This window comes from Protopterus annectens, chromosome 7.part0 (genome assembly GCF_019279795.1).
Source record: "Protopterus annectens isolate FY-2018-M chromosome 7.part0, PAN1.0, whole genome shotgun sequence".
NCBI lineage: Eukaryota > Metazoa > Chordata > Ceratodontiformes > Protopteridae > Protopterus > Protopterus annectens.
The window spans coordinates 1,957,570,940-1,957,583,523 of record NC_056739.1 but is presented as its reverse complement, the minus strand read 5'-3'; the positions used below and the strand labels follow the sequence as shown (position 1 = coordinate 1,957,583,523).

The following is a 12,584-nucleotide window of genomic DNA, read 5'->3' as shown; positions in this document are numbered from 1 at the left end:
AAAGTACCAAGTAACATGCTGAAAGTAGCAATCTCTGTGATGCCCCCACTTGTAAAAATGTTTCTTATCCAAAAAAGACCTGCTGCCTGACAACTATCTACTTGTTTCATGGGGAAAACATGATTAAAGTAAAAAATGAAAAGCAAACAAGAAACAAGCTCAAGATACATTGCTTAAAGTATTACTGTACATGTTATGGACCACACATGAATGGCATTCTGTTTAGTTTACAGGTAAAGCCCTCAGAGATCACTGGAAGTCTCCAACAAGTGTAATGAGCTTCTTAAAATAATGTAATCCTGCCCTTTATTACAAATACTGTCATATGCATTTCAATACCCAATGCTTATACATTATCTAGTTAAGTATTCTCTGCATGGCAACAACAGAAAGGCTTTCATTGTTGGCAATTCTTTAACAGTATGCTTATTAAAGCTTACTTGCATGTTATGATCTCAGACAAGCTTACCTGATGGTCATTAAAGCATTGCTACTTAAAACACATAGCAACAGGCACTTTCTGAGTAATAAGCATGAATCAACAGTACAAAAATATGACAGAAACCAGACCATTCAGCAAAATTAAGAACATATGAAAAGCCACTCTAGTACTTGTCTCTGCCTTGGATGGGGGGATACCCTGCACATTTACACTACATAACTGCTCCTTGCCTTGCTTGGAGACATCCACAGTCACTACATGGGGGAGTGGGGTGCAACAAGTATGTCACAATTTAAAATGTCTCTGGCTGTCTGTGATGGCCCTGACACATTTGTCATACCTCTCAACCTCAGAGCAAGAAATCTGGACAAAGCCATACATAGAAGTGGGACAAAGGCCCAAAAATAAGGACAATTTTTAAATATTGCTCTTATAAACTTAGAAAGATAATGGAATAGTAGGTCTTGCATTAGTATGAATTTTCTGAAGGATATGAAATCTGAAACTCAAATGTCTGTCATTATTTTCTAACTTCAGTCTTTAATGATTTACGACTAATTTGCCAAAAAAAAACAAAATTTTATGAAAAATGGACAAAAAATGTGATGCAAAAATATAAAATAGCCACACAAAACAGCTGGGAACCTGTCAAAGAAGGGACACTTTTTTAATATTAGTACTGCTAACTTGAGCAGCTGACAAAAGAATCTGCATGCATTTCTGAAATAAAAGTAATCTATAACTCTGGTTATTACAGTTATTTCTTAATTGTAAACCCTCCATGATTTCTTCCAAAATTGCTATTTTGCGGAGGGATTATTAGGGGAAGAGCAACATTTTGAGCCAAATTCAGGGACAGTTGAGAGAGGTTTGGCTATGCCTAATTCTATAAAGCAATTTATTTGCATGTACCTCTCAACCTGTTAATGCAATAAATTTGGACAAGGCCAAATATATTGGGGGAACATATAAACAGTACTAAAAATTGCTCTTGTATAAACTGAGACAGTTGATAGAATAACAGGCCTTATTTTAGCATGCATTTTTCTGAAGGTTATGAAGTCTGAAACTCAGTGTGTCATTATTTAGTGACTTTATTCCTAAATGATTTTCCAGAAAACCACAAATTTTATGAGGAACAAACCAAAAATAAGAAGCAAAAATCTATTAATTCTGTGAAAATCTGGACAGTTGGGAGGTATAGTTCAGCTGGGGCTGTCTTTGAGTTTGCCGCCCTTCCCCCACACAAAATCATGGTCGAATGGAGCCCTCCCCCTGCAGCTATTCCAATGATCCATTACTTGGCTATTTCACTCCATTTACCATAAACACTAATGTGCATACTGCTTTACTTCTATGATGATTTGGATTTCATTTGAAAGTTTTATTTTGCATTTTATAGCACAAACACTAAGGCATCTGCTAAACAAAGCAATGCAGTCTCACAATGAAAACGGGCTTAGCATTAAAAACTTCTCTGCCCTTGAAATGTACATTCATTGAGACAGCATTGAAACCCACATTCAAAGAAAATACATTTTGCCAGTGACAGATAAAGATTAACTTTGGGCTGTTTTCAAATCATAGGCCTCTTGCACATGAAACACACATGTGCTCTTTGATACACCTTCCTGATTGTACTAAATTATATTCCTTGTACTAAATTATATTCCTTGTACAATGAAACGTGCATGTGCTCTTTGATACACCTTCCTGATTGTACTAAATTATATTCCTTGTACAATACAGTACAGTTGTTAGACGGCATTTTAAATGTATTGTTTTGAACATTTTTCCCCCTAAACAATGAAACAAAATGCATGCACCAATGACAAAACTACCCAATTCAGAACATTTCCATCATAAAAGTCTATTCAACCTTCTACAGTCCACCAGTATCAGTAAATATGCACAGTCTCTGAAGTAGTAAAAGTCATCTAAATAATTCCACATTAAAGAAATCTGTAATAATGAAGAGGTTGCTGCTAGCAAACAACTTTATATGTCATTGTTTATTCATCTACAAATAAAGTGCCTGTTGCCCTTGAGGAATAAATTGCCTATGTTGCATGCATTAAAAAAAATGATAAGATAGTAATATCGCAATAGGGACTGTATGGCAAACTGATAACAGGTTCATAGTTACTCTAGGTATCTTTGCCAAAGAGGACTGCAGCATCCACCCACTTTACAACACAGTACAGTATCAGCAATGCATCTATGTACTGTGGGAGTAGAACCCACAGCCTTCTGCATCAAAAGCAAGTACACTAATTGTTGTGCTATTAACAATGCAAGCAGACTCAGAATAAGCAGCACTAAAGTTTTGTTCCCCTGCAGCTCTCCGCTCCTTCTAAAATCTTCTCGACACTCAGTTGTATCTCTGAACTTTGCAGCACAAGAAATTTGGAAAAAGCCAAAATTTATTGGGGGGGGGGGGGACAAAAGCCTAAAAATCAGAGACACATTTTAAACATTGCTTGTATAATGTTGGAAAGTTGCTAGAATAAAATGCTGTTACCACCATACATTTCACTGCCACGTCTTTAACCCAGGGGACCCTGTGAAAAACAGTCCCAGAAACATACCACTATGCCAAATCAGCTGTTTTGTGAAAGAGAGGAAGACAGACTTAAATGGCTACCATTTAGTGAATTAATTTCTCACCATAACTGTCAACCGCTTGGCACAAAACACCTGAACAAAGCCAATAATGGGGGAATACAGCCCCCAAACATATTCAGTGAATTCAGTTCTCACTATAGCTTTCAACCTCTTAGCAAAAAAACATGTGGACAAAGCCAGTAATGGGGGAGAATACAACCCCCAAACATTCAATGAATTCAGTTCTCACCATCGATAACTCTCAACCTTAGCACAAAATACCTGGACGAAGCCAGTAATGGGGGAATACAGTCCCAAAAATAGGGACAAATTTCAAATATCCACGTTATAAACTTAGACAACTGCTAGAATAAACAGTTTTGTATTACCATGTACTTTCTGAAGAATATGAAGTCTGAAATTCAAATGCCTGTTATTTTTAAACATTTAACCAGGAAACTAGTCTAACTTGGAACAAAAGACAATTTTCAGCAGAGCAGGGAGAAATGCCAGACGCATCTTTGTAAGATGGGAGGACATACAGACACCACACAGAAGGCACCCCAGCCAAGAATCAAACCAGAGAACCTGTAGCTGTTAGGCAGCAATGCTACCAGTGCACCACTGCACTACAGACTTTGCAAGGAAAAATGTAGATACAGAAACCACAGATTTTATGAGGAACAGAGCAAATATGAGGCAAAGATCTGCAAATTTTTTTAGAAATGGTGGTGGATAGGGAATTCATGTCCTTGCCACAAGCATCCAAGGTACAGGGTTCAAGCCTGAGTATCTCTAGCCACCACCATTTGTTCTCTCTAGCCACCAGTATATAGTAACTGGGGCATTACACACACACACACACACACACACACACACACACACACACACACACACACACACACACTTCACCTACCTGCCTGCTGTCCTACCCGTTCAATATAATTCCTGTCACAAAGCCTTCTCCTACCCGTTCACGAGCAATCCAGCACCCAGTTTCACGAACGAAGCAAGCCCACATTCCAGCCAGCGACCAAATACCTACCTGAAGAATTTGTCCAGCAGTAATCTACGAACGAAGCCCGCGCAATGAAATTCCCGCGAGAGCAGCTCACCCCTCAGTCTTCATTGGTTCTGCCTGCAGCTAAAGCAGTCTGGAGCTCCACTGTTTCGTTCGGTTGTCACCACACAGATTCCTGGGTATCTCACAGCAGTGATTGCTGGGTACCTCTTTCTGTGTATCCGGACTGCTGATAAAGGCAGTCTGAGTTTCTCTAATGTGTCCGCGCATGGGCAGAGGAGTCGGGGCACGTGATTTTTTTTCTTCCGTTTTTATTTTCTTGTTTTGCAGATTTTTCTTTTGTTTTTTCTAGGTGGAAGGGCTGCAGTCCAATAGCATGAGCCACCCCTGATCAGAGGTAATCTGGAGAGGAGTATTCTGGGTAGGACTTAAGCTCAAGAGCTTTTGGTTCTTGCGGGCTGTAGTAACAGCCGAGTGTGTTCCTATATTCGAAACTGAACCCACAGGTCAAGGATAAATGAAAATGGACAACACAGATGGAACTTTATGGTAAGTACATATTTTTTTTTTTTTTTACTCCAGACTGTTACTGTCCCAATAAAAGAAGGCCCTTGGAGAGACTAAAATTCATTTTCCATTTAAAGCAGTTCCTTAAAGCACCAAAATTAACTATGCTTACTCTGAATGGATTATTATCACTGATCACTCAAGGAATATTCATGGTAAGCCTGGACTTGAATGATGCTTACCTTCACATCTACATAAATAAAAGTCACAGAAAATTTTTAAGAGTGACAGCAGAGACAACCATTATTAGTTCAGCAACTTGCAGTTTTGCTTGTTCATTGTGCTTAGAGTATTCATAAAATGTCTGGCTCCACTGATGGCCTTTTATAGAACAAAGGGACATTTATATATTTTCCTGCCTTGGTGATTGCCTTACTCTAGTAGAATCCCAGCCAACTTGCTTTGAATGCTACAAATTTCACTACAAAGTGCATCAGGGACCTGAGCCTTTGTAACTGGGAATAATCATCCCCAATTCCCTCTTAAAAACTGATCTTTCTAGGCTCAATTCTTGATACTCTAACATGCAAGGCATTTGTCTCTCAGATCAAATTGACGATGCTGGCAGATTAGAATATTCTGCGACTTCTAGGCTATATTGCACCATGTATTATGGTGATGCTCGTAGCAGAAGCAAATATTCTTTTGATGTACTCCTGGCAAGCCTGGATATGAGAAGTGCCTTGATAATTAAGAAACTGAATCATTACCTCCTCATCACTTGAAACCAATATCTCCTTGTTGTCTTGCATTAAGAAAAAAACTCATGGTGGATGAAGTAGGATCATTTGAATAAGGAAATACCATTTCAGTCCCAGGAAATTACTCTGACCCTGACAACAGGCTCATTCCGCTCAACTCACAAGTCAGGAATAGATGAAGATCGACAACACAGATGGAACGTTATGGTAAGACATCACTTCTTTTTTTGAGCTGGTACTCAGGATCTGAATTGCCCCTACATAACTAGACCTTACTGAGTTTGATGGCATTGGCTGCCAGAAAAGCGACTGCTAGAAAATGGAAATCAAAAGCTAAACCAGCTGTAATTGAAGTACTGAGTAATATAAAGTAAAGAAACTTGAGGTTGGGTCTTTAGAAAAGAGGAGGAGTAAATTACACATGAATAAATGTACAGTATGAGGAGAAAGTTTAAGGGAAGGCAGGAATTGAGCAATTTTATGTTGAAGTGAATAAAATGTGTACTGCAATGTAATGTGTACTGCATGAATATGATAAATGTGAATTATTTTTTTCATTTAATATGCATTTGCCTGTGTCTTGAGCGATATTTAGTAAAGGTGTTTAAAAAATGGCTTTGAGGAGTACACAGATTTCCCTGGACCTAAAGGTACCCTTCAAGGTGAAACTAGACTCCGACAAACAGGAAACATGAGTACAAGGAACTTGATGAAAAGGCCTTCAGATAAAACATAGAAACATCAATGAGATGATGATAGTTATTTTAGCCATAAAGACATTTGAGCATCGTTGGAAACAGGGCCCTTACTGATCGGAACAGACAATTACAGTGATGTGGTTCATAAACAAGTAATAGGGCTACCCATTCCTGTCTCTTATGCAGATAGCTGTTCCGACATAGGAGATGGGGATCATTCCTAGGGCCTAGCACATCCCCATCCTTATACAGCAGTCTGGATGGATGCTCAAGAGATGAGTGTTCTTAAATCTAGTTCACACATTGGGTGTGCCATGAATAGGCCTTTTTACTTCTCCAGAAAATAGATGACTGAAGAGATATTGTCCCAGGATGGCAACATGAGGGCTCTTGACAAACGGATGCTGTCTCCATCCCTTAGGCATATCCATTTCTGAATACATTTCCTCTTATTCCCCTAATCCACAAGCTGTTACAAAAGCACTAGGAGAAGAGGCCAAAAGTTATACTTCCTGCGTCATTTTTGCCCAGGCAGCATTGGTTCACTCTCTCTTCTGCTGAACCGAACTAGGTAGAAACTATTTGTTTATCCACATCATGTAGACCAAGTACCCTGAGGTAAGGGATCTAGCATTCTCCCAAACCTGTAAGACTTGTAAGGCAGGCTTGAGGATGATTTATCACTCATTCTCTCCAGTCACTTGTTTTCTGAGAATGTTCTTTAGTTCTTAAGGGAGGCCAGACAACCTTGCACAAGAACATTTATTTAGGAAAATAGAAAAGATTCTTTCATTGGTGTCAAGGTAGAAGACAAGACCCAAGATTAGCCAAGGTATCACTGGTCCTCACCAGTCAGATGTGATTAAATCTGATTATGCAGTGCTTTGCTAAGCTGAATGCTTCGGTAGTTTCTGCAGGTCTGTCTTTAAAGCAACTGCTTTTATCCCACTTGACCCTGAATCTGGTCTTAAAAGGGGTGTTGCACTTGAGGTCCAGTAGCAAGGAGATTGTACCACTTTGAGACCTCAGTTTCATATTGGGAAAAGGTTGTGTAAAATCTTACCATAACAGTAGATGTCCTTCTGTTCACTGTTGCAGTATTCTTCAGCTTAGGGATCTCCTGCCAAGGATAGCCCAACATCCGGCCACTGTACCAAACCCTTTAGATCTTGTGTGCTCCATACACAGGGTTGCCAGACATCCCTATTTGAGTGGGACTGTCCTAGGATCAGCAGCCCTATCCCAAGTCCTGCACTCCCGGTTAAAATCCCATCGAGAGAGCCTCCGCTTTTTTTTTTTTTTTTTTTTTTTTTTTTTTTTTATTGCCTTGTATGCCGAGCCAATCAAAAAAATCACAAAACAGAACTACTTCTGTTTAATGCGGAACTGCCTGATGTTCTGCATTGAACAGAAGAGGATCCGCTGTGAGATTTTTTTGATTGGCTCGTAGTATAAAAGATCTACTTGAGTATCCCATCGATGGATTATGTCCAGAAACACTTTCTGTGTGAAGCATCTATTAGTGAACCTGTGTTTTGGACCTGCTCAAAGAGTATTCCACTAGATTGTACTATGAAGGAATATACACTGCTTGAAGAGTTAGCTGATAACTGATTACTAGATCCCAGGCCTGAAGAGCCAGCTTGCAAAGAAGGTAAGACTGAGCCCCCCTTCTTGTTGACATACCACATCAGAGTGATGTTGTCTGCGTAAACTTTCAGAGGGCCTGGAGAGAGCATGGACTGTAAAGCCAGAAGGGTCAGAATCAGAGTTCTTATCTTGCTGATGCTGATATGGTCAGATTTCTGATGAGAGGGCAGAGACTTTGAACTTTCAGGTAACCACAGGAAGACCCCACCCCATGTCTGAGGTGTTGGAAAAAAGTTCTTCAGAAGGAACTGGAGGCTGAAAGGATAGGCCTGGGTTTGAGGGTAAGCTGCTGAATCTACCATTCAGATTCCCCACTTAAGACAGGGAAGGAGAGGTACAGTGAAGTCCAGGGTGACTGTGCTGAAGCCAAGCTGACTTGAGGTACCATTGAAGCTTCTGCATATGCAGTCTGGCAAGAGGGAGCATTAGAATAGAAAAGACCATGAATCCCACTGCATGAAGAAACTTTCTTGCTGGAATGGTAGGCAGAATGGGAAGAGAACTAGAAGAAAGCTGTCAAGGACAAAACCTTTGGAGGTGAAAGAGGGGCCATCATTGGCATCATCTGAATCCTGCAGCTCAGATACACGTCATCCTGTGAGGCAGTCAGGACAGACTTTTGGAAGTTAATAGTGAACCCCAGGCTTTGAAGGAGGTATGTGGTGAACCCCAGAGCATGTAACAGACAAGTGAGAGAAGGTGCCTCAATCAACATCTTGATAAAGATCTGAATGCCTTGGAACCTGCAAAAGGCAATCACAGGAGTTAGGCATTATTTGAATACCTGTGGGGTAGAAGAGAGGGCAAAGGGCAAAACAGAGAACTGAAAATGAGAGGAGGAGACAGAAACACAAAAATTTCCTGAAAAAAGGCTGAATAGGAATGTGAAGGTAAGTAATCCTTCATATCCAAGGATACCAGAAAAGCCTGAGGCAACAACTAAGGAAACTGGGTTTGAAGAGAAAGCATCTGAAAAGCACCCTTGAGAAAGCTGTTGAGCAAGGAAGGATCTAGAATAGATCTCCCAAGTGCCCTCTTTTCAAGGAACCATGAACATTCTGGAGTAATATCTCTTTCCTACCTGGGAAGGAGGGACAGGCTGAATAGTTCCCTGGTCCACCAGGGACCTAACTTCTGAGAAATGAGGAAGCTGCTCTCTAGGAGGTTGAGGAATCCCAGAAAAAGAAGGGAGAGACATTTACACTATGAAGTAACCCTGGCAGATAATGGACAGAACCCAAGAATCTGAGGAGATGAGTTGCCAGTTTGGAAGACAGATGGAAAGCTGAAGGGACAAGGGAACCTGGCCAAGGGTTAGAGGGTCAAAATGTCAGGGAAGGAGGCTTGCCAGATAAAGGAGGATTCTGGGCTATGGGAGCTTGAGAAGACTTAGCAAGTGAAGCTGACCTAGCACCCTTTCTGCCTTTAGTGGCTTGAAGAGGCTGTCTGCGAACAAAATCAGACCTAGTAGGATTGTTCCTCTGCAACTTAGGGCTAGGGAACACAAAAATATGTTTAAGAAGCTGCAGATGTTTACCTTTTTCTTGAAGAGATTTAAACATAACAGCAGCCTCAAAGAGATTTTTGTAATCCAGAGGAGCATCCAGCAACTTGGCGTTAATGTCTGTAGGTAATGACTGCAGATGAAGCTGAGAGTAATGCCTCATGACAGATCCAAAGGTAGCAGGTCAGGAAGAGGCATCAGCATCATCATAGCTGCACTTAATAGAGTGGCAAGCCACCTGAGAGGTAGATCCCAGAATAGATAAAGAAGACGACTTAAACTTTTATAGTTAAGGAGGTCAGAAATAACTTGACAAGCTTGGGCAGTTAAGGCCAGAGTGTATCTGGTCATGTGGTACTGGTAATTAATGGCCCTAAAGGCCACAGTGGAAGCAGTATAGACCTCCTTTCCAGTCTGTCCATAACCCTACTATCCTTATTTGAAGGCAAAACTTGGTGTAGAGCAAAAGCTAGGAAGGCTTGTCAGAGGAGACTGATACCACAGCAGGATCAGCAGAAGGGCACTTATAGAAATTGATAATCCAGAGGAACCTTATACAACCTGTTGGGTTTCTTTGGAGCAGGGGGCTGAGAATCGGGAGTCTTAGAGGCAGTTATAAAGGCGTCTAACAAACCAGCCAACACAGGAGTTGCTGCAGAAGGTTTAGGAGTGTCCACCTGAAGCAACTCTTAATACCTCTTCTGTGTATCAGACACCTGAGAAGAATCCCATTTTGAAGTATTCCATCATACTGGCTACTGTACCCCCAATAACAACTCCAAAGGAGACTCAGGGCTAATGGACTCCACTTCATTACTGCCATAAGCCAAAGGAGAATGCATCTGGAAAGAGTAAGACAAGGACCCGTCATCAAACTCCTAATCCTCATCCAGTGAATCAGGTTCCTTAGGCCTTTTGTGAGGATTTGAAGTATAAGGGGGAGTAGGCACAGAAACCCCTTGGGAAGGCTTGCTGGTCCTTAGGATGTACAAAAGAATGTTTAATCTTCTGTTTATTCTTGATACGGATGTTAGCACTAACAAAACCCCCCTGAGGTTCCAAGCCCTGAAAGGTTTCAGTAAGAATACACAGAACCTCTTCCCTGACAAGAATGTGCGGAATCCGTCCAGGACCGTTTGAAAGAAGCAATTGCTTGTCCCCTTTAATGTCTGGAGCAGAAGCCTGCTAAGCCTCAGAGGATGTACAAGAGGAAGGCTTCTCATGGGGTCAATGGAGAGGAATGTGAAGTTGACACTAGGTGGCTTACAGAGCTATCACCTGGTTCTATAAAGGTGTGTGGAGGCTGGACAGCCAAAAAATCCATCCGAAATTTCTTGGCCGCCGCCTTGCTTAATAGAAGTACCTTGGGGATAAATGATTCCACCTTGCTACCCTGGGCTAGCTGTTAAGCCTCTTTGAGGCAGGTAGTAGGGTTCTTTTTTCTCTCTACCTATGTTATGATGTATTTATTTCATTTTATTATTTTATTTCATTAAATGGGATTTCCACACTTTCTGCTGGCTCATTTTGTTTTGGATTGCATTTGGGGACTTTTGGAGCCATGCAGTAGCCGTACGTACAATACGCAGTTCATTTGGATAAATTATTCCATCTTGCGACCCTGGGCTAACTATTAAGCGTCTCTAGAGATAAATTTCCAGGGAAGACAACTGTCTTCTAAGAGTCTGATGCATAAGCACCTTACAAATACCACAGGTAGTATTGTCGTGGGAAGTACCCAAACAAAAAAAATGCACTGTTCATGATGATATTTATGGGGAATCTGCCTCCCACACTGACATTTTTCCCTTTTGAAATGACATGAACTCCTGGTAAACAAAGGAAAACAAGACCACGAGTAAAAAGAAAAAAAGACCCCCAATGTGGGGCACTTCTCTGAAGGTTAAATATTCAGCAGAGCAAAGTAAGTTCGGACCAGTGAGCAATGATGGCATTCGGACTGGCAGCAAAGAAATTCTTGGTAACTGTGTCTATATGTTACCTTTATGCCCTATGCCCTAAGCAGGGAGCATACGTGTGACATATGGCAGGTACAAGATCTAAAAGCTGTGGTATACTGGCCAGACATTGGGCTACCTTTGGCAGGAAATCCCTATGGTGATGAATAATGCAATAGTGATACAGAAGGGCATCTAATTCTTTCCCCACTTTGAGCCAACTGCTTATCCTAAACAGTTCAAGTACCTGTCCTGGAAATCAGACAGCCCTGACCTCAGCTAGAAGAATCTCAGTATTGCAAGCTCTCATGTGGGGAACAATGAAAACTTGACACTCCACAGGGGCAAAAATCATTTTTGGGTATTAATTCTTCCTCCATTCCAGAAGTGATAGTCATTGAACCAAGTTGTATATGTGCCAGTATTTTTTCCTTTACCAAAGGGCAAGAAGAGAATAATCTTGCACTTCTGGATGTTCAAAGGGACATTTGAGATTGTACAATTTAAATGGTGTGACCAACTGTTTATACCCTTTGGTTTCCATTCTCTCCCTTTACCTGTCAACAAACGGTGTAAGTAGATTGCGCACTCCATTGCATTTTTAAGACTTTTTTTAGAAAACAACACCCTGGCTTTTTTCACCAGTACCAGAACTACTACATCAGCCTTCCTTGACAACACAGGCCGTTGTGGAACAGCTACTGTCTTCATACTTTGGCTAAACACTACAAGCCTGGCATCCTTTTCAGAGCTAGGACAGGTTTTGTCACAACCATCTTGCAGGACTTGGTGCATGTGTTCCATCTTCATGTCATCAACGCTCTATTCATATGCTTTGAGAGTCATGACAAGAAGTAAATACTACAGTAGTGAATTAAGAAGAACATATCACAGTTGTGTAAGCATTTCTCAAAATTGTGATGTTTGACTTGTGTTTGCTTTTCTAGTACTAGTTCCCTCCCTTAGTCTGTTTTTGCTTTCTTTCTCCCCTGGTTTGGGTTGGGTACGCAGGTCACTGATATTCTTCGTGTTTCACTGTTGCAGTCATTATGTCTGGGTTATCCCTTCCAGGGTTGCCCTCAGCCAGCCCGAATAACAGAGACTTAATATTTCTGCGTTGGTTGCTGACACTTGAGGACTGACGTCAGGTCGTCAGTAGTATAAAGTAAGGTTGCTGATGCCATTACATCAGTCTTTTCTGCCGTGGAGCCCAAAGCAGAAGCAATTCGCATGAGTGCTGGTCGCCCACTACCTGAGTTTTTGTCTACCGCATTGAAGTTGAAGTCTTCTAAAGCTAAGTACCCATTGGAGATCCTTTTTTCTTGCACTAACTGATGTCAGAAAAAGTTAGTAAAATTATCTTGCCTGTTGAAAGCAAATACCACACCGAGACTTCCACTCTTACTGTGTCACTTGTTTAGGCCCAGACCACAACGTCC

At 41.1% G+C, this 12,584-nt stretch overlaps 1 protein-coding gene across 3 annotated transcripts in view; it reads left to right on the top strand.

The window, feature by feature from the left end:
• The window catches only part of CHD2 (chromodomain helicase DNA binding protein 2), a 3,702,317-nt gene that overhangs the window by 1,771,542 nt on the left and 1,918,191 nt on the right, over positions 1-12,584 (top strand). The window lies entirely within an intron of this gene.